General features: G+C 45.4%; 8 non-coding genes across 8 annotated transcripts; 3 read left to right on the top strand and 5 right to left on the bottom strand.

Moving 5' to 3' along the window:
- Nucleotides 1-5,067: 5,067 nt before the first annotated feature.
- Nucleotides 5,068-5,209, bottom strand: LOC138234858 (U4 spliceosomal RNA). Its single transcript, XR_011187933.1, has one exon. It is a non-coding gene; the product is annotated as a U4 spliceosomal RNA (small nuclear RNA).
- A 1,170-nt stretch (nucleotides 5,210-6,379) lies between these two features.
- On the bottom strand, nucleotides 6,380-6,521 carry LOC138234921 (U4 spliceosomal RNA). The gene has a single exon (XR_011187992.1). It is a non-coding gene; the product is annotated as a U4 spliceosomal RNA (small nuclear RNA).
- Nucleotides 6,522-6,748: 227 nt separating this feature from the next.
- LOC138234876 (U5 spliceosomal RNA) lies at nucleotides 6,749-6,865 on the bottom strand. Its single transcript, XR_011187951.1, has one exon. It is a non-coding gene; the product is annotated as a U5 spliceosomal RNA (small nuclear RNA).
- A 946-nt stretch (nucleotides 6,866-7,811) lies between these two features.
- On the top strand, nucleotides 7,812-7,885 carry trnan-guu (transfer RNA asparagine (anticodon GUU)). Its single transcript has one exon. It is a non-coding gene; the product is annotated as a tRNA-Asn (tRNA).
- A 1,540-nt stretch (nucleotides 7,886-9,425) lies between these two features.
- Nucleotides 9,426-9,507, top strand: trnas-uga (transfer RNA serine (anticodon UGA)). Its single transcript has one exon. It is a non-coding gene; the product is annotated as a tRNA-Ser (tRNA).
- Nucleotides 9,508-11,061: 1,554 nt separating this feature from the next.
- On the bottom strand, nucleotides 11,062-11,134 carry trnar-ucg (transfer RNA arginine (anticodon UCG)). Its single transcript has one exon. It is a non-coding gene; the product is annotated as a tRNA-Arg (tRNA).
- A 1,192-nt stretch (nucleotides 11,135-12,326) lies between these two features.
- Nucleotides 12,327-12,400, top strand: trnan-guu (transfer RNA asparagine (anticodon GUU)). Its single transcript has one exon. It is a non-coding gene; the product is annotated as a tRNA-Asn (tRNA).
- Nucleotides 12,401-16,049: 3,649 nt separating this feature from the next.
- Nucleotides 16,050-16,122, bottom strand: trnar-ccu (transfer RNA arginine (anticodon CCU)). The gene has a single exon. It is a non-coding gene; the product is annotated as a tRNA-Arg (tRNA).
- Nucleotides 16,123-18,168: the final 2,046 nt, after the last annotated feature.

The raw sequence follows: 18,168 nt of genomic DNA, 5'->3' as shown, positions 1-18,168 counted from the left end.
CTAACAGCTTTGGTAAGAGAGTAGAATTACCTGAAGAACTGCTTTCCATGGAAGCAGGACCAAGCGATGTAGCATTTTTATAGTACCAGGAAAGGAGAAGCAGCACTTCGCCTTTGCCGCACAGGCACAAGGCGACATGTGGCAGACGCCGTAGTCGGCAGGATTCGAACCTGAGCGGGGAGTCCCCATAGGATTTCAAGTCCATCGCCTTAACTACTCGGCCACGACTACAGCGAGCTCACCGCCACCGCATTCCTCCTATAATCTAACACGGAGTGCGAGGTGGCTGCGGAAACTTTTTTAAAGTCGCTCTCCGTTAAAAACAAAATACCTTTCGCAAGATACATGCCGGCAGACAGACACGCCTCAGAGGGTTTAAGGCTGGCTTCACGTTCAAATGATAAAGTCTCCCCGTCCGGATGTCAAAATGCAACTTTGGCAGACAGAAAAAACATCAACAAACCACAAATGTGGACAAGGATTTTACAAGCTGCATCACACTGCACTTTCCAAAGCATTTACATTCCTGTTAGACGCAGGAATTGCCTTTGATTTGCGCGCTTACGAACGCCATGGAAAACGAAACAAAACTAAAGCCCTCAGCTCCTACACTTGATTATAATGCCGTTACGTGTCGAAGCAGGAATTTACGTCATCCTACCACTGCAACACGGGGAATAGAGGGAAATGAGCACACGCTACGTACGTCTCAATCACGCCCTAGAGTCATAAGGCGCATTGAAGGGTGCACCCCCATCATTAATCGTTGCGCCTCTGTGAAAGGAAAGCTCTTGAGCAGTCTTTGAAACAGCTCGGATGAAACACTTGATTGCTTCCATGTGCATCTGGAGCCCATTTCTTATTTTCACTTCACGCCGCCCAAAGCATTTCTAAAACATGAGATTCGCGTTTGGGAATGCGCCCTGCCCTACGAATAAAACAGGTCTACGGGTCTGAAACCTCCTCCACGGAAAACAGTTCTGTTGCGCTTTTGATTAAAGGGAGATTCGCTGTTCTTACTTTTTGATGACATAACACCCAAAGGGGCTTCTTTGGAGCTGGATTCCAACCAGCATCCTAAAGTTTCTTGGCGGTATCCTTTACAGTCCTCTGTTCGGTCGACAAGGGACAGAAGGGGGCAGCTTTCCTAACACACACAGTGCAATGTACTGTAGTGTTCCCGTTCATTGAATTCGCAGTTCTGCATCAGACCTCTAACTCGTTTCCTTAGCTTGGATTTAAGCCATGAAGCAGGCTTCTAGTGTATAAACGTCTAGAGGAATCACAAACTAATTGAGAGGCCATCATCCCAGGGGGAACTGACAAAGTCTATCCCTAAACACCTAGCGCAGTCTCTCGAGAGACTGTCAAAAATCGCTTTCTCCGTTTGCGTTGCAAGTAAGTGAAAACACAGTCTCAAACCAGAGCCACTTGGGAGCAGCGGCACGTAAATACTGTTACTGTCACTGCTCGATACTGACATTAGCCTACTATACCATGTTCAGCCACCGCTAGGAAATGTACGGCTCTAGTACCGGAGCAAACAACAGGAGGGCCAAAGGCGCACAGGCACACGTGTCAGACATGGAGAGCGACAAGGATGGGATTCAACCCCATGTGTGTGGAGCACAACGGATTAGCAGTCCATCGCCTTAACCACTCGGCCAACTCGTCAACGAAACTGGGCTGTCCTGACATGGGTTGGCGCACTCCAGTTGATCTTTTTCTTTTTTTTCCCTCATACTTGAGGGTCATTTTCCTGTTCCACATGCGATTTCAACATTTTCCTTGGGAGATGTCAAGCCAGCAAGCCACTGCTGTGGTTCAGTGGCCAGTGTGGAGTTCAGTGGCCCTGTTGTACACAGAAAGCACATTGAGCTCCTTGGACATGAAAAGTTCCAGATAAAAGCCATTTGTCATCCTTTCTCTTGGTGTCGATGTTGCTATTGTATGTAAAGGTGGCAACTTGCTCAGCGAGCAGGCGGAGCACACACCGAATGCAGATGTGTCTGAGTGGCGTGTCCAAGTGGCTGCAAAAGGACAATACTCCCGGGGTGCCGTGGCTTAGTTGGTTAAAGCGCTTGTCTCTTAAACAGGAGATCCTGGGTCCGAATCCCAGTGGTGCATTCTTTGTTCTGTCTTCTCGAACAGAACTGGTCCTTACAGACAACCGCCTACGGCTAGACTTAATTAAATGCAAGTATTCATTTCCTGTCTTGAATGACTTGTTTTTCTTAAAATGGATGCAACTTGCAAAACATGAAATACAAACCTCGCTAATCAGCGCTCGCGGCTGGCAAAAAAAAAAGAAGTCAGCAATGTTTTTTTCTTTAACCTTAAGCCTGCTAATGGAGAAGAAACTAGTCGCCACATCACATACATCCGTTTCAACGATAAGAAGGTAACAACTATCCTCACTCCAGAGTAAATCTCACGTTGAGGGCATATTTTTTTCCACTTTACCATGAGTCGGGCTCAGCTGCAGAGAGGCGAGAGCAGAGCAATGAGGTCAGGGGGACAGGGGAGTCACACGCTGGCAGTTTGAACACGCGGAAGATCACTGAGGGATCCACAGTATGTGGACCCTCCGTGCGCCATCATTCCACACTCCAGACTCTGAATCCTGCCATCCGAGTTAAGATCTCGGCGGAACCTGAGGCGCAGTTCTTTCTTAAAACGTAATCTGGTGAGCATTTCTAGAATCGTACTTGTATAGATGCAGCCTTTAATGTGTTGCTAGGTTAAAATTTATGACTTCTTGAACTTCAGTAGGCAACTGCCCTCTTGATTTCGGATTTAATTTCTTTATTACAGGGGCGCTTTCATGATGACAGAGTCATGTTCAGGTACTTTGCTTGATGGAGGAAGCTCATTTCGGACTCTGTGATCTGATCACCTGGAAAGGTCTGCTGTACTACTACAAGAGAGAAGTAGAGTCTGGAGGAAGGGACAATTTTATGATGCTTTGGAAGGTAATGTTTTTTTTTTCTTTGAAATCGAAATGAATCAGAATATCAGTGCAAAAGACAAACTCTTGGTTTGGTTTAAAGAGATATGGTTTTAAAACAGACAAAATGTAGAAAACAGGTGTTTCTCACTTTTGGAAAAGAATGGACCGGGGATAATATTTTACTAGTTGCAGTGCTAAGCTCACTGGGTTACAGTCCTGCAGTGTCACACCAGGGCCAGTGGTGCAATGGATAATGTGTCTGACGATGGATTAGGAGTTTGGAGGTTCGACTCCTGCCTGGCGCTGGTTGTTTTTAAACGCATCAGGCTACTCCCTTAGTAGCCTGTGCTACTTACTGCATTGTAATCGTACCCAGTAAGAGATTTCCTTCATGTAAATGAACTGCACCTGACAGCTTTAGAAAAACACCTGGGCTCAGTACGGTGCTGAGAGCTCAAGTTGTGTATAATGTAATAATTTAGGTAGAATAGATTCTAATAATATAATGATCCAGTGTGCTGCACTACTTCACTGTTTCACTGCTCTATGCCTTCTGGAAATAAATCCTCAGACTACTTACTGCCCTGGGCATGTACCAATAAATTACAGGAGCACATCTATATATCACTGCGTTGAAGCAGGAGACACAATCACTGCAAACACATCCTAAATACAGTGTTCCAGCACCTTTGACCTCATCCAGAACGTATCATTTCTTGAAAGGAATTGCTGTCCGAATGCACATCTGAATCCCAAACAGAATCTCTAGTAAAATCCGATCATTTGTGAAACAGGTAAATGTCTCAGGGGCCCATTCCTCATTCTCAAGACACATGTATGCAGTACGTACACCATGCATTGAGCAATAGGGATTAAAGACACCACAGGTAAGGTTAGAAGACATTCTGACTATATTCTAAAATATTGGACTCATATTCTTATGATGGCAGACATGAGTCTGTGTTTAAAACCGGGGTTAATGGACATTATATGACTGTCAATTCTGTTTTGTTTTGGAGACTCTTGGCTGCCTATGTGGTACAGTGCAGCGTGAAGAAAACATTTTCCAAAACTGTGTCAGCTCAAAAGTTGTAAGAAAACCTTTCCAGCTGCTTTAACTCTCTTCATTTTTGTCATTTAATTGTCTGTCGGCACTATGTGGCAGCGTTGCATGACAACCCATCTCACCACGGAAAGGAACCTAACAGCTTTTGTAAGAGAGGAGAAAACGACCTGGCCTGTATGGAGATCGAACCCACGACCTTGGCGGTATTAGCACCACGCTCTAACCAACTGAGCTAACCAGCCTCACGACAGCAATCCTCTCTGTGCTGCAAAAAATCGAACTCAGGGAATTTCTTTTGCCCTCCTTTGAATAGAAAGCCGTGTAATTCAGTGTACGGGCTTTCTCGTGCAGTTTCATGGTTCTTGTAACCCAAATCCTACACTGGCGTGAAGTGACCCCCCATTTCACAGCATTTTTCAGCTGATTTAAAATGTACCTAAAGGAGAAGCATTATTGAAGACCATCAATTACCAAGAGCTTTTGTCAAAGGTTTTGGTGGTCATTTTTAATGACCACAGAGCGCTGTGACCTCGGTTTTACATCTCATCCAAGAGACAGCGCCCTTTTACAACACAGCGTCTCCGTCACTATGCTGGGGCATTGGGACCCGCACAGACCTCAGGTTGAGCGCCCCCCCACCGGCACCATTAACACCGCTTCCAGCTGGAAACTTTGTTTTTCCCTGTAGCTCACCCTCATCCGGGTACTGACCTGGCTAACAAATGCTTTGCTTCAGTGGGTTTTCAGTTGCGAGTTGCAAGGGGATGCAAGTGATGGAGCCGCTCGCTGCAAAAGCCACTGCTTTGGCTGGGAATCGAACCAGAGCCTCCCACGTGGGAAGTGAGAATTCTACCACTGAACCACCAATGCTCAGTACCCAGGCCTTCAAAAAAGACGCTTTTTTGGTGCTCTGTTAAAAAAGCGTCGACATTACCTCTTTCAAAAGGCTTCACTTTCCTAGTCACATTCCAAGGCTCATTGAACCCGGGCTGTTTCCTCCAGCGGTATAGTATTGCAGTTAGACAGCACGATGCCTGCAAGACTATGTCACGCTCTGACGAGACTGTCAAAAATTGCTTTCGCCGATTGTATTGCAAACCGGCGGAAGCGGGGTATTGGGAAAAGTTTTCAACTAGCAATAATCGCGCCTCGGCTAAACCTCACAGGCTACGATACTGCCAATGCGCAAATCTGACGGTTGCCAGGCAACCGCGGGGATCCTATGGAAATCGTTATCAATCGTCTCATGGCATGTCGTTGCTGTAACGCTTCATATTTGTCGTCTTCTTCTTCTAGCTTGAGGTTTTGAAGAATTTCATGACAGACAAGGGCTCCGTCGGGAACAAAGGGCGTTGTGAGAAAACCGTTGCTTATTTTCAGCAGCAGAAATACAACCCTTTAAATACAAGATGACAGAACAATGACGAAGGGCATGCCGGGAGGAACTCATGCACTACAGAGGAAAGGGGGCGGGCACGTACAGTTCACATTCAAGCCACAAGTACTCTTCTCGGATGTTGCACAAACAAATCCTAACGTCCTGAAAGCATTGCAGCATGTTTGTGTCCCACTTCCCGTGGCTGCAGGACGACTGACACGAACGGACAAACACAATCTGTGGCGTTTAGTGTGACATAGTCTTGCAGGCATCGTGCTGTCTCACTGCAATACTATACCGCTGGAGGAAACAGCCCGGGTTCGATGAGGCTTGGAATGTGACTAGGAAAGTGAAGCCTTTTGAAAGAGGTAAAGCACTGCACAACGGAACTGAGGGAGAATCTTACAATGATTTCGAATGAATTCTGTATGCGTTAAAAGACAGCTATACACAGAAAACATGCAGGACACTGCTCATGATGTTTCCCGAGCCGAAACACAGTGCGTTTTTCCAAGCCATCTGACAAAGCCCGCCCACTGAAAACTGCAGTAGATCGTGTAAAGACGTTCAACTTTGTAACTACTGCACGCACAGGAAGCAGAATAAATTCCTCTTTTCAAACTGTCAAAGGTTTGCTTTGCGAACGCTGCAGGGCATCGCACAATCTCTTTTGAACGGGGACAAACGATTTCTTATGGGGCGCAGTAAGTACAGACGTTTAAAAAGCTCCACTCATGCCGACGATGCAGCATGAAGAAGCGCAACCTAACGGTTGACAGACAAAAGCCGGGCGCCGCTACGAGCAATATGAAATCAAACTGACAGCACACGGCGTTTCGCGCTGACTCAAAAGTGATCTCGACAGACGCTGTTCTCTGCATAACGCTGAAAGAGCTAAAGAGCGTTTCTGTTGAGACGTAACAAGCTTGTTTCTTTCTACCATGATGTTACCATGACAAAATCTGTCTTTAAACACCTTGCTCAGTCTCTGACGAGACTGTCAAAAATTGCTTTCGCCGATTGTATTGCAAACCGGCGGAAGCGGGGTATTGGGAAAAGTTTTCAACTAGCAATAATCGCGCCTCGGCTAAACCTCACAGGCTACGATACTGCCACTGCGCAAAGCTGACGGTTGCCAGGCAACCGCGGGGATCCTATGGAAATCGTTATCAATCGTCTCATGGCATGTCGTTGCTGTAACGCTTCATATTTCACAGCATATTCCCGCCCCCCAAAGAAAAGAGCGCCAATCAGAGAGGCGGAGACCGAGGACTCGCAGAGCAGACGGCCACAGTCGCCGTAATAAGAGCGATTGTGAGCGGTTTTAGTTTCTCTCTTTGACCAGCCCAGCTGTGCCCCACCCGAAGGCAGGGAAGCACAAAAATTGTATGGAACTCATTCATGTTCCTCTCCATGGAAATCTTTAGTAAAAGGCAAAAGATTTGTACGAGATGAAGAGAAACCAGAGTGCGTGGCTGGACAGCTGCAGGAGCCCAGGCCGCCTTCAAGGCCTCTGCCCTGCCGGTCGTGGTTGGCAATGCACCTGGCCTTACAAACGAGCCAGTGGGGCCCGTTCAGCTCTGGGCTCATCGCCTGCGGCTCTCGGCTTACCTGGCAGGGGAGATACCTTGATCAGCCTGTAGTTAGAGTAGTTGGATTGTTTTCTTGTTTTGTGGAAGCAGTGTTTGTTTTGCAGTTTGAGATGGCAACCTTTGGATCCCGCAAGAATGCTGTACGTTTTGAGCTTTTGGATGACCTCTTCATGGATCGTATGCAGTTCAGCAGAAAAGTGTTACAGAAGGAACGTGGCTTTGAACCTCGGCACTTGGATTTCATCTTCGCTCTCCCAGGTCAGAAAGCATTTGAGGTTGTTTTTGCTACCTATTCTCTGTTTGAACAATGTGTGGATGTGTTTGAGGCAAAAAGAGGGAAAGTTCCTGCCCTTGAGAAGATCAACTTGCAGCCTCTGACACAGAGAGAGAGGAAAACGGTGCATGTTGTTATGTTCTCGGAACTGGCAAAGACGGAGGACATTCACACCTGGCTTAAGCAGTACTGCACCGTCCACCATGGAACTGAGGTTAGAGATGTTGACGGTATAAAAACAGGAGCAAGGAAATTCGAGGTTCGCTTGCTACCGGACAATGTAAATGGAGGCTTAAGGCACCTGCCCTCTACAATCCGGCTGGGCGCCTGCAATGGCTATGTTTTTTATGTGGGACAACCAAAGGTGTGTCGGCGCTGTGGTGTTGTGGGACACCTGGCATCGTCCATACATTTCAAAATCCATACAGCTTGTGAAAGATGAAATCCATTTCTTGGTTGTCAGTGGAAAAAGATTGCCGGCTGCAAGAAGCGCAAGTGATTGTTTTCTTTGACCATAAACCTGCAAATGTAGGGAGCACAAGCGGCCGTCAGTCTCTGTGGCGCAATCGGTTAGCGCGTTCGGCTGTTCACCGAAAGGTTGGTGGTTCAAGCCCACCCAGGGACGCATGTCTCAGTTTTTCCAATGTAAACATCATCACCGCTAAAGAAGATGGCGCAGAAGGCTCCACAGTCGAAACGTTGTGCTTCTTTTCTTCTCTTTTCAGCATGGAGTAAACCTTTGCTTGATCCTTTGCAGCCTACGCATGCTGACACAGCTACCTTTCTCTTAACGTGCCTCAATCATTATTCACCAAAACCATCAGCAGAATGTGTCGCCTTTGTGGTGATGTCACTCCTCTGCTTCACAAATGTCCTTAGTGACGGACCATTTCTTTCTGCCATTTTTCCGGAGCGGTTATTGATTGCTCCATCATTTCCCTCATACTTTCCATCCCTAGATTGAAAAAAAAAAAAACAGAAACAGGCTGACAGGACGACAATCAAATTGCAAAAACTCATCAAAGCACTCGATAGAGTATTTGAATCCACAAGTAGCTACGAGCAACTTTGTCCTGGCTTGCATGAAAGTCGGAAAATGTCAAAAAGAAAAAGATGGTGGCTTTTTCATATCTGTTCTTTTATTTTTAGTTCGTTGGCTCTTCTGTCCATTGTCCTCCTGCCTGGCTCTTGACCTGTGACTGTCTGAACGCACACATTAGACTTTCAGGCGGGGGATTTGTCCTGAGCCTCTGTGAAAGACCCACCCACCCCCATAAATAACTGCTCTAGAAACACATGAATGCAAAACTAAACCACAGCTTAAAGAGGAGCTCCAACTCAGTGCCATACTAATGTAAACAAAGTAATACTAAGACATGTTCTTATGGATTTGTCTTACCTTGAGATATGTAATTGGATTTCAGGATTAACTTCCTCATTCAATGTACTGGTGATTCTTTGCCTGGTCAGTACCTGGGTGGGAGACCTCCAGCGAACAATTAAGCTTGCTGCTGGAAGTGGTGTTAAGAGACTCTTAGGATCTTCCAGAGGTGTCTGTCCAATAGCACTAGTTGCCTTAGAGCTGGCTCAAACATTGCTCAAGAGTCTACCTTTCACAGATGCGCAAAGATGAATGATGGGGGTGCACGCTTCAAGGAGCCTTCCAACTGTAGGGACCGATTAGAGACGATCCGTAGCATGTGTTCGTTTCCATATACGCCCCGTGTCTCAACGGTAGGACAGAGTCAAATACTGCCTCGACACGTAACAGCGTTATATTAAACCGCAGGACTTGAGGGCTGTTTTGTTTGAATGTTCAAGGCATTGGTAAGAGCGTAGGTCAAGGGCCATTGGTGCATCTCCTGTAACTGGAGTAAAAATGCTATTCAAAGTGCAGTGACTAAAATCGTCGTCCACATGTCTCCGTTGTTGATTGCTTTCTGTCTAAGAACGTTCTGTTTTCATGTCCGAACGGGGAGACTTTATCATTCCAACTTGAAGCCACCCTTAAGTCCTCTGAGGTGTGTGTGTGTGTGTGCTTGCACGTATGGCGTAAAAGGTTTCTTAAACGGAGAGCGAACTTGAAAAAAGTTGCCTCCACTGCCGCCGCCGCCTCGCACTCCCTGTTCGATTGTAGCAAGAAGGCAGCGGCCGCAGTGCTCGCTGTAGTCGTGGCCGAGTGGTTGAGGTGACAGACTTGAAATCTGTTGGGGTCTCCCCGCGCAGGTTCAAATCCTGCCGACTACGGCGTCCTTTGCATTTGGTTGCGTGCGTGCGTGTAAAAGGACCAGCGCCGTTTCGTTTTCGCTGGGACCTTTAACACTCTAAATCGCCTGGACCCGCAGCCTGTGAAATTGATTCTTCAGCACCCACGATGGACGCTTTGCCGCTGGACACAGATAACGATGCTTTTCTGCAACGAGCTTTCCAGCTGAATTTTCTCAGCAGCTCCGTACTGAACCTGTTCTCCATTGCAACATAGCGGAGGGTCGTCACGTCTATAGCAAGGCTGTGTAGGACCGCATACGCCACAGTGACTTGTACACAGACCACATGAAAGGCAAGCAAAATACACTTTTAAAATTCCAAAGACTCACAAGGTCAGAGAAACAGCGATGACCTGAACAGATCTGTTACAGAAGTCTAGGTTGACCTTTTTAGAGCTGTAATTGCATTTTTGTTTAATAGAAGATCAAATCTACTCGCATGTACCAGCACATTACAGTTTATTGATGTTAATTCTGTTTAAGTAATAAGATTGCTAACGATGTTGGACTTTAGCCGGTGTTTTTTAGAACAAATTGCTTACACTTCTGTAAGGAATACCCAGTACGTGCCTTTGTCAGTCATTGCTCACCATACCTGTAACTTTCTTATCTAACTCACTTCCTCAAATGGTGAAGGTCCACAAACATAAATGAAAAAAAAACCCTTGTTGTAGATGAGGTGCACAAAAAAGCAGCCCCTGATAGTGTATAACACATTTATACTATTGCAGAGACACATGTAACATATATATACTGTATATATATATGAAACAGAAATAGAAACAGAAACAGGAATCGCTTACTCACCTGGAGAATCTCTGTAGGAATATCTAGCATTTATCAATGGAAATAAAAGCTGCTTTAATACAGTGCATGTTCAAACTCAAACCCTCAGCTGCTGTTCTTGTTTGTTTTGGGACAAATTGCAACTGAGCATCGCATGAGCCGTTACGTACCCTTATCTGTTAGGGAATTTCAAGGGAGGAGTTAGGTCAGAATGGGTAGGCTGCAAAACAACAAGTAAAGATTTATTCCAAGATGAAACGTTGTGGCGGTTTTCTTATCTTTTCAGCATGGACTAAACTTTTACGTGTTCCTTATATGCTATATATGTATATACTAGCACCAATGTCGTTCTTAAAAACTAACATGAAATTGTCAGGGACATTCAGCTATATACAAAGACGAGACAGACAAAGTAATAATTCTGTATTAACGTGGCCTACATATTGACGCAATGGTCGAACTAACTGACATGTTCTGATTCAGATCCCCTGCAGTTCATGCCAATTAGAACAATAGCAATGCTGAGTCCTCCCCACCCTACTGAGCACAAATTCAGCTGCTCTCCAGTTCTGTTCTGCATGTTTTTTCATTGCATTTGAGCTCGGAGCTGGAGATGATCTCCATACAGTTCTGTGTTCACCAGCCCGCACTTGCGTGCTAATTTACGGGTTGTGGCAAATGCTTTTCTATAGTTCACATACATGACGCCAACCTGTTACCGAGGAACCTGAGAGGTTTAAAAGCCTCACGAGCCAGGCAGGACTCGAACCTACAATCTTCTGATCCGAAGTCAGACGCGTTATCCATTACGCCACTGGCCCATAGAACATGCACTTGCACTCCACCACAGAGAGCTCTACACTGCTACTAGTAGTACACTTCCCCATCTAAATTTTCACAGCAAGAAACTTGTGTTTCCTACTATTTTTATCAGGTTTAAAATATCATCTCCTTAAAACAGAAAAAGTGTTGATGTGTCGTGCTGAAATTCCGATTGATTTTGAATTCAAAGAAAAAGGTTTTCTTCCAAAACACCATGAAATTGTCACATCTTGCAGACAATAGGTGTATTCCATGTTGAAAAGAGAAGAAAGAAAACCATGGAGCCTTTTACAGGTGTGAGGCTTCTTCAGGTGTGAGAAGACCTCACAGTCGAAACGCTGTGTTTCCGTTCTTCTCTTTTCAGCATGCAATAAACCTAGTACTTGTTCCTTTTCAGCCGAGGCATGCTGACGTAGCTACCCAGCTGAACATCTTGCAGACTCTACAGTACTTCTCTCCTGTAGAAGTAAAGCAGGGCTTGCTGGGTGAGCTTTTGCTCCAGTAAATTAGGTCACGTGTCATGTTAAATCACTTCTTCTAAACACAACATTTGCTGGTGCTAGCTTTCCCCATGAAAAGAGACATTTCCCTTACAGTACATGACATATCGTTTTTATTCTATCAATAAGTATAGAAATTAAACAAAAGAAAAAATGGTGTCGCCAAAGAATGCACAGCTCTGTCGCCTTGGGGAGGTGTCAAGGGCATTGAGCTCCTTGGACATGAAAAGTGCCCGATAAATGCCATTTCTCATCATTTCTCTTGGCGTCAGTTCTGCTATTAAATGGGACGGAGGCAACGGGCTCAGAGAGCAGGTTAAGTGCACACCGAACGCAGATGTGTCCAAGTGTCTGTAAAAGCGCGGTGCTCTGCTGGCGCTGTTCCCTAGTGGCTTAAAGTGCCCGCCTAGTAAGCAGGCGATCCTGGGTCTGAATACCAGCGGTGCCTCTCTCCGTGTCTTGTTGTGCCGAATGTATCATTTCAGACAAACATGTACAGCTTGGTTCAGTTTAATGCAAGAATTCATTTCCTTTCTGGAATAACTTGTTTTTGAAGAAATCCATACAGCTTGTGAAAGATGAAATCCATTTCTTGGTTGTCAGTGGAAAAAGATTGCCGGCTGCAAGAAGCGCAAGTGATTGTTTTCTTTGACCATAAACCTGCAAATGTAGGGAGCACAAGCGGCTGTCAGTCTCTGTGGCGCAATCGGTTAGCGCGTTCGGCTGTTAACCGAAAGGTTGGTGGTTCAAGCCCACCCAGGGACGCATGTCTCCGTTTTTCCAATGTAAACATCATCACCGCTAAAGAAGATGGCGCAGAAGGCTCCACAGTCGAAACGTTGTGCTTCTTTTCTTCTCTTTTCAGCATGGAGTAAACCTTTGCTTGATCCTTTGCAGCCTACGCATGCTGACACAGCTACCTTTCTCTTAACGCGCCTCAATCATTATTCACCAAAACCATCAGCAGAATGTGTCGCCTTTGTGGTGATGTCACTCCTCTGCTTCACAAATGTCCTTAGTGACGGACCATTTCTTTCTGCCATTTTTCCGGAGCGGTTATTGATTGCTCCATCATTTCCCTCATACTTTCCATCCCTAGATTGAAAAAAAAAAAAAACAGAAACAGGCTGACAGGACGACAATCAAATTGCAAAAACTCATCAAAGCACTCGATAGAGTATTTGAATCCACAAGTAGCTACGAGCAACTTTGTCCTGGCTTGCATAAAAGTCGGAAAATGTCAAAAAGAAAAAGATGGTGGCTTTTTCATATCTGTTCTTTTATTTTTAGTTCGTTGGCTCTTCTGTCCATTGTCCTCCTGCCTGGCTCTTGACCTGTGACTGTCTGAACGCACACATTAGACTTTCAGGCGGGGGATTTGTCCTGAGCCTCTGTGAAAGACCCACCCACCCCCATAAATAACTGCTCTAGAAACACATGAATGCAAAACTAAACCACAGCTTAAAGAGGAGCTTGTCATGACCGCCAGGCAGTTAAGACCAACTCTTAAGCAATCTAAACAGCACCAGCAGCGGGTGATTATTAACAAACGCCGCCGCACGAGTTAACCCACCTGCACACACTCCACCGTGCGGTACGCAGTGCTATTTTTACCATCTTTACCTGCTTCCCGCTGGTATTGAGTCTACTCCTTGAGAGCTCTACCTGGCGTTTTTTCCATTACCTCGTTTATTCTGGATATTGGACTCCCCTTCTGCCTTTTCGACTTTGGACCTCGCCTCTCACCTCGGACTGTTTGCCACCAGTGTTCTCCCTGGATTACGACTTACCTTACGCCTCTTGACCACGAAACAAAGCAAAGCAGAGCAAAACAAAATGAACAAACGAAAACCCTCACGTCCCGCACTTGCATATAACGCCGTTACGTGCCCAAACGGTATTGTACGTCATCCTAGCACTGCACCCCGGGGCGTACGGTATATGGGAACTAGCACACACCACGAATCGTCTCGAATCACTCCCTACAGCTGTAAGGCACCTTGAAGCATGCACCCCCAACATTCTTCTTTGCGCATTTGTGAAAGGTAAACTCTTGAGCAAACTCTGAACCAGCTCTAAGGAAACTAATCTGATTAGACGTTACTTTGACTCATCTTTTAAGGGACCCTTGTTAATTGGAGAAATCAATGATTTCGAATGAATTCTGTATGCGTTAAAAGACAGCTATACACAGAAAACATGCAGGACACTTCTCATGATGTTTCCCGAGCCAAAACACAGTGCGTTTTTCCAAGCCATCTGACAAAGCCCGCCCACTGAAAACTGCAGCAAATCGTGTAAAGACGTTCAACTTTGTAACTACTGCACGCACAGGAAGCAGAATAAATTCCTCTTTTCAAACTGTCAAAGGTTTGCTTTGCGAACACTGCAGGACATCGCACAATGTCTTTTGAACGGGGACAAACGATTTCTTATGGGGCACAGTAAGTACAGACGTTTAAAAAGCTCCACTCATGCCGACGATGCAGCATGAAGAAGCGCAACCTAACGTTTGCATTCCTAGCAAATTCCTTTTATTTTTTGATAAATAAAGACAGTCTTGTTTAACAAACAACACACACAACATTTTACATTGTCAATTCAATTCAAATCAATGTATTTCTATATAGCGCCTTTCACAACAAGGTTGTCCCAAGGCACTTAACAATGCAAGTTGTTAAGAGCCTTGTGTCTAATATGCCGCCTAGGTAACGTGCTGTCTCTTTGAGGCAAATGTTTAAATCCTCTGAGTTAAGTGCTGAAGTTATAGTAGTCCTATCAGTATTGTTGCCTCCGATCAACAGATCCTCATTTTTCTCAGAGTTGAGTAACAAAAAGTTTTCACACATCCAAGTATTTCCTTCCTTAATGCATTTAACTAAACTGATAATAGAAGAGTTGTCGTTTGGTGTAAACAAAATGTTTATTTGAGTGTCATCAGCATATGAATGAAAGTTCATATTATTTTTTCATATTATCCTACCTAGCAGCAGCATGTAGAGAGAGAGAGCAATATTGGTCCCAGCACTGATCTTCTGGTACCCCAAATTGAACTGGTGACATTGATGAAGCAGTACAATTATTAGATATTTGAACATAATGAAAACGATGAGTTAAATGTGAAGTAAACCACTGAAGGACGGTTCCAGATAAGCCAACCTCAAACTCAAGCCTGTGTAACAAAACAGAGAGGTCAACCGTGTCAAAGGCAGCTCTAAGATCTAGAAGCACAAGCACTGTTGCATTCCCCGCATCAGTAGCTAAGAGAATATCATTTACGACTCTTGTTAATGCAGTTTCAGAAACCAGACTGAAATTTCTCAAGTATATTATTTGAATCCAGATACGATTGACGTTGGGCAACAACTATTCTCCCAAGACTTTTAGATTGAAATGGGACCTTTGAGACAGGCCTGTAGTTGTTAAGAACTTGTGGATCCAAATTTGACTTCTTAAGGAGCGGTCTAACAACCACTACCTTAAATTGATCAGGTACAACGCCTGACGCAAGCGATGCATTCATCATGCTAATTATAGGTCCTGCCAGTCCTTCGAGGGAATCTTTGACTAGCTGAGTGGGGATGGGATCTAGCGAACAGGTGGTTGACTTTGTCTTACGTCTGTGTTCATGAGTCCACCATAAGAAGAAATCTGAACAGGAGTGGTGATCATGCGAGGTCACCATGGAGGAAACCACTGCTCTCCCCCCCAAAAAAACCACCACTGCCCCTCTCAAGTTTGCTAAAGACCACATGGATGTTCCACAGCAACTCCTGGAACAATGTTCTGTGGACAGACGTGACAAAAGTTGAAAGTTAAAGGAGTACATCAACAACAGAGTGGCTGAAACAGAAGAAATTCCGTATTTTGGGATGGCCAAGTAAGAGTCCTGACCCCAATCCCATTGAAGTACTGTGGCGTGATCTGAAGCAGGCCGTTCAGTGCAAGACATCCCAAAAATATACATGAACTGAAACAGTTTTTCATAGAGGAATAGGCCAAAATACCTCCTAACCGCTGCTCAGGTCTGACCAGCCGCTACAGAAAGTGGGGGTTGAGGTTTTTGTCATAAAGGAGGTTCCACTAGCTCCTTAATATAAGGGTTCACGTACTTTTTCCATCAATGACCTTGATTGTTTAAACCATTTGGTCAATAAAGAAACAGCAATGTCAAATGTTGGGCGTGTGTTGTTTGTTAAATCACACTCTCTTTATTAATTATTATGACTTAGATAAAGATAAGATCACATGTTAGGAGCCATTCATGCAGAAATCCACATCATTCCGAAGGGCTGTTTACAAAAGTTTTTCTCCCAACTGTATGTGAGAGAAAAGCAGAGACGCTCACTGAGTAAGGTGGGGTTGTAGCTTTGCAAATCACAAGGACATTTGTATGCTCAAAATGGGACAGGAGCACCCCAGATGGGACTCAAACCCACAATCCCTGGCTTAGGAGGCCAGTGCCTTATCCATTAGGCCACTGGGGCACACTGGGGAAAGTTAGGCAGCAGAAGGTTTACTGTGACCTGAGAAGGACCGGCATCCAATCACGGTGGTACACACACACACACGCTCTCACTCATCTGAGCTACACGGCTACCAAGATGATCTCAGGTGCGCCGAGCTGGTACGGAACATATTGAACTGATCGACGGCGAATTGTCTCTCAGACAGGCTTTTCACCTCTAAGCTCCCTGACTGACAGTGATCAGCTAGGTAGTGAAACAGTCAGCTGCTTCTAAGCCTTAAACAGCTGCATCGCTGCGCTTCCACAGAGAGATGATTTGAAAGCCAAACATCGCCCATTGGGAACACCTTACTATCACTAGTTTAAGAGACTCTTAAGGTCTTGCAGAGGTGCCTGTCTAATAGCATGCGCTTTGCAAGCTATAGGTGTTTAGGCTGAGGCAGAATGCCTGTTAACAAAATGTTTTTCTAAAGGGGCCTCGCACTCTTTTCCAAGCAATGGTCACCATCCCCACCGAGTGTCACAATGTGGTCATGTCCTAGGACATCACCTGTTAGTCTCCATTTGTCTGCCACCAACACTTTAGGTTACGGGGTCACAACCGCACCCCGGAGACCAGAGGAGCCGTTGGCGTTCTGGCGGCGCAGATTGGGCTGAAGGTGGGGCGCTTGAATCTCGCTGTTGGAGGCCGTCTGAAACTGACCCAAGCCTTTCCCTTGAATTAAATGTAAATAAGAAATGAACCCCAGATGCACATGGAATCAATCACGTGTTTCCTTTGAGCCGTTTCAGAGACTGCTCCAGAGTTTACCTTGCACAGATGCGCAAAGATTAATGATGGGGGTGCACGCTTCCAGGCGTCTTACAACTGTAGGGACTGATTAGACAATTCGTAGCTTGTGCTCATTTCCCTCTATTCCCCGTGTTGCAGTGGTAGGATGACGTAAATTCCTGCTTCGACACATAACGGGATTATAATCAAGTGCAGGAGCTGAGGGCTTTAGTTTTGTTTCGTTTTCCATGGCGTTCGTAAGCGCGCAAATCAAAGGCAAATTCCTGCGTCTAACACGAATGTAAATGCTTTTGAAAGTGCAGTGTGGTGCAGCTTGTAAAATCCTTGTCCACATTTGTGGTTTGTTGATGTTTGTTCTATCTGCCAAAGTTGCATTTTGACATCCGGACGGGGGGACTTTAACATTTGAAGCCACCTCGCAGTCCGTGTTTGATTATAGGAGGAATGCGGCGGCGGCGGGCTCGCTTTTGTCGTGGTCGAGAGGTTAAGGCGATGGGCTCGAAATGCGTTGGCGACTCCCCGCGCAGGTTCGAAACCTGCCGACTCCGGCGTCTGCCGTACGTCGCCTTGTGTCTGCGCGGCAGAGGCGAAGTGCTGCTTCTCCTTTCCCGGTACTATAAAAACGCTAAATCGCTTGGACCCGCTGCCATGGAAAGCAAGACTTCAGATAACCACACATTTTGCGTTCGCACCTCTGGTGCTCTACTTATGCCTTTGAAAACCTAATGAATAAAGCTGAAAGAACCGACACGGTATGTAGGTGCTCGTAAAGCACGCAGTAAAGAACTGTTAACAGCAAGGGTTTCAGTGGGTTAACTGAGGAGAAGGCGTGATCACTAATTGTTGACTTTTTATTTGGTGTTAGAAACACTCTTACTGTGCATGACGTGCAACAAATGTAGCCACAGAAATTGCATCACGCTTTCATGTATGCTATTGCAGACCCCAACGTTGCCTAGATAGAAAACCGAAATAGCCGTGGGTTTGCTTGCTGGTCTGAAGGATCTCTCTTCGAATCTCTATCATTTGTCAATGGAAGTAAAAGGCGTTGCAATCTCATACGTTCAGAATCAACCGGGGTAAAGTTAGCTCGAAGTTCGAAAACGATTTTGGCACGCCTGTAGCGCTTTCACGAAACCTCTTAGAATTGCGAGAATGCTTGTTTTGTGTATAAAATACATTGTGGATGCTTTCTCAGCCTTTACTTTTTCGTTTTTATGACATTTTTTTGACCAAGCACGAATATTCTTTTGTCCATATCTTCGCAATGGA

The sequence above is a fragment of the Lepisosteus oculatus genome, unplaced genomic scaffold, assembly GCF_040954835.1.
Source record: "Lepisosteus oculatus isolate fLepOcu1 unplaced genomic scaffold, fLepOcu1.hap2 HAP2_SCAFFOLD_76, whole genome shotgun sequence".
Taxonomy (NCBI): Eukaryota; Metazoa; Chordata; class Actinopteri; order Semionotiformes; family Lepisosteidae; genus Lepisosteus; species Lepisosteus oculatus.
The sequence above is the reverse complement of the archived record's forward strand: the minus strand, read 5'-3'. Positions and strand labels throughout refer to the sequence as shown.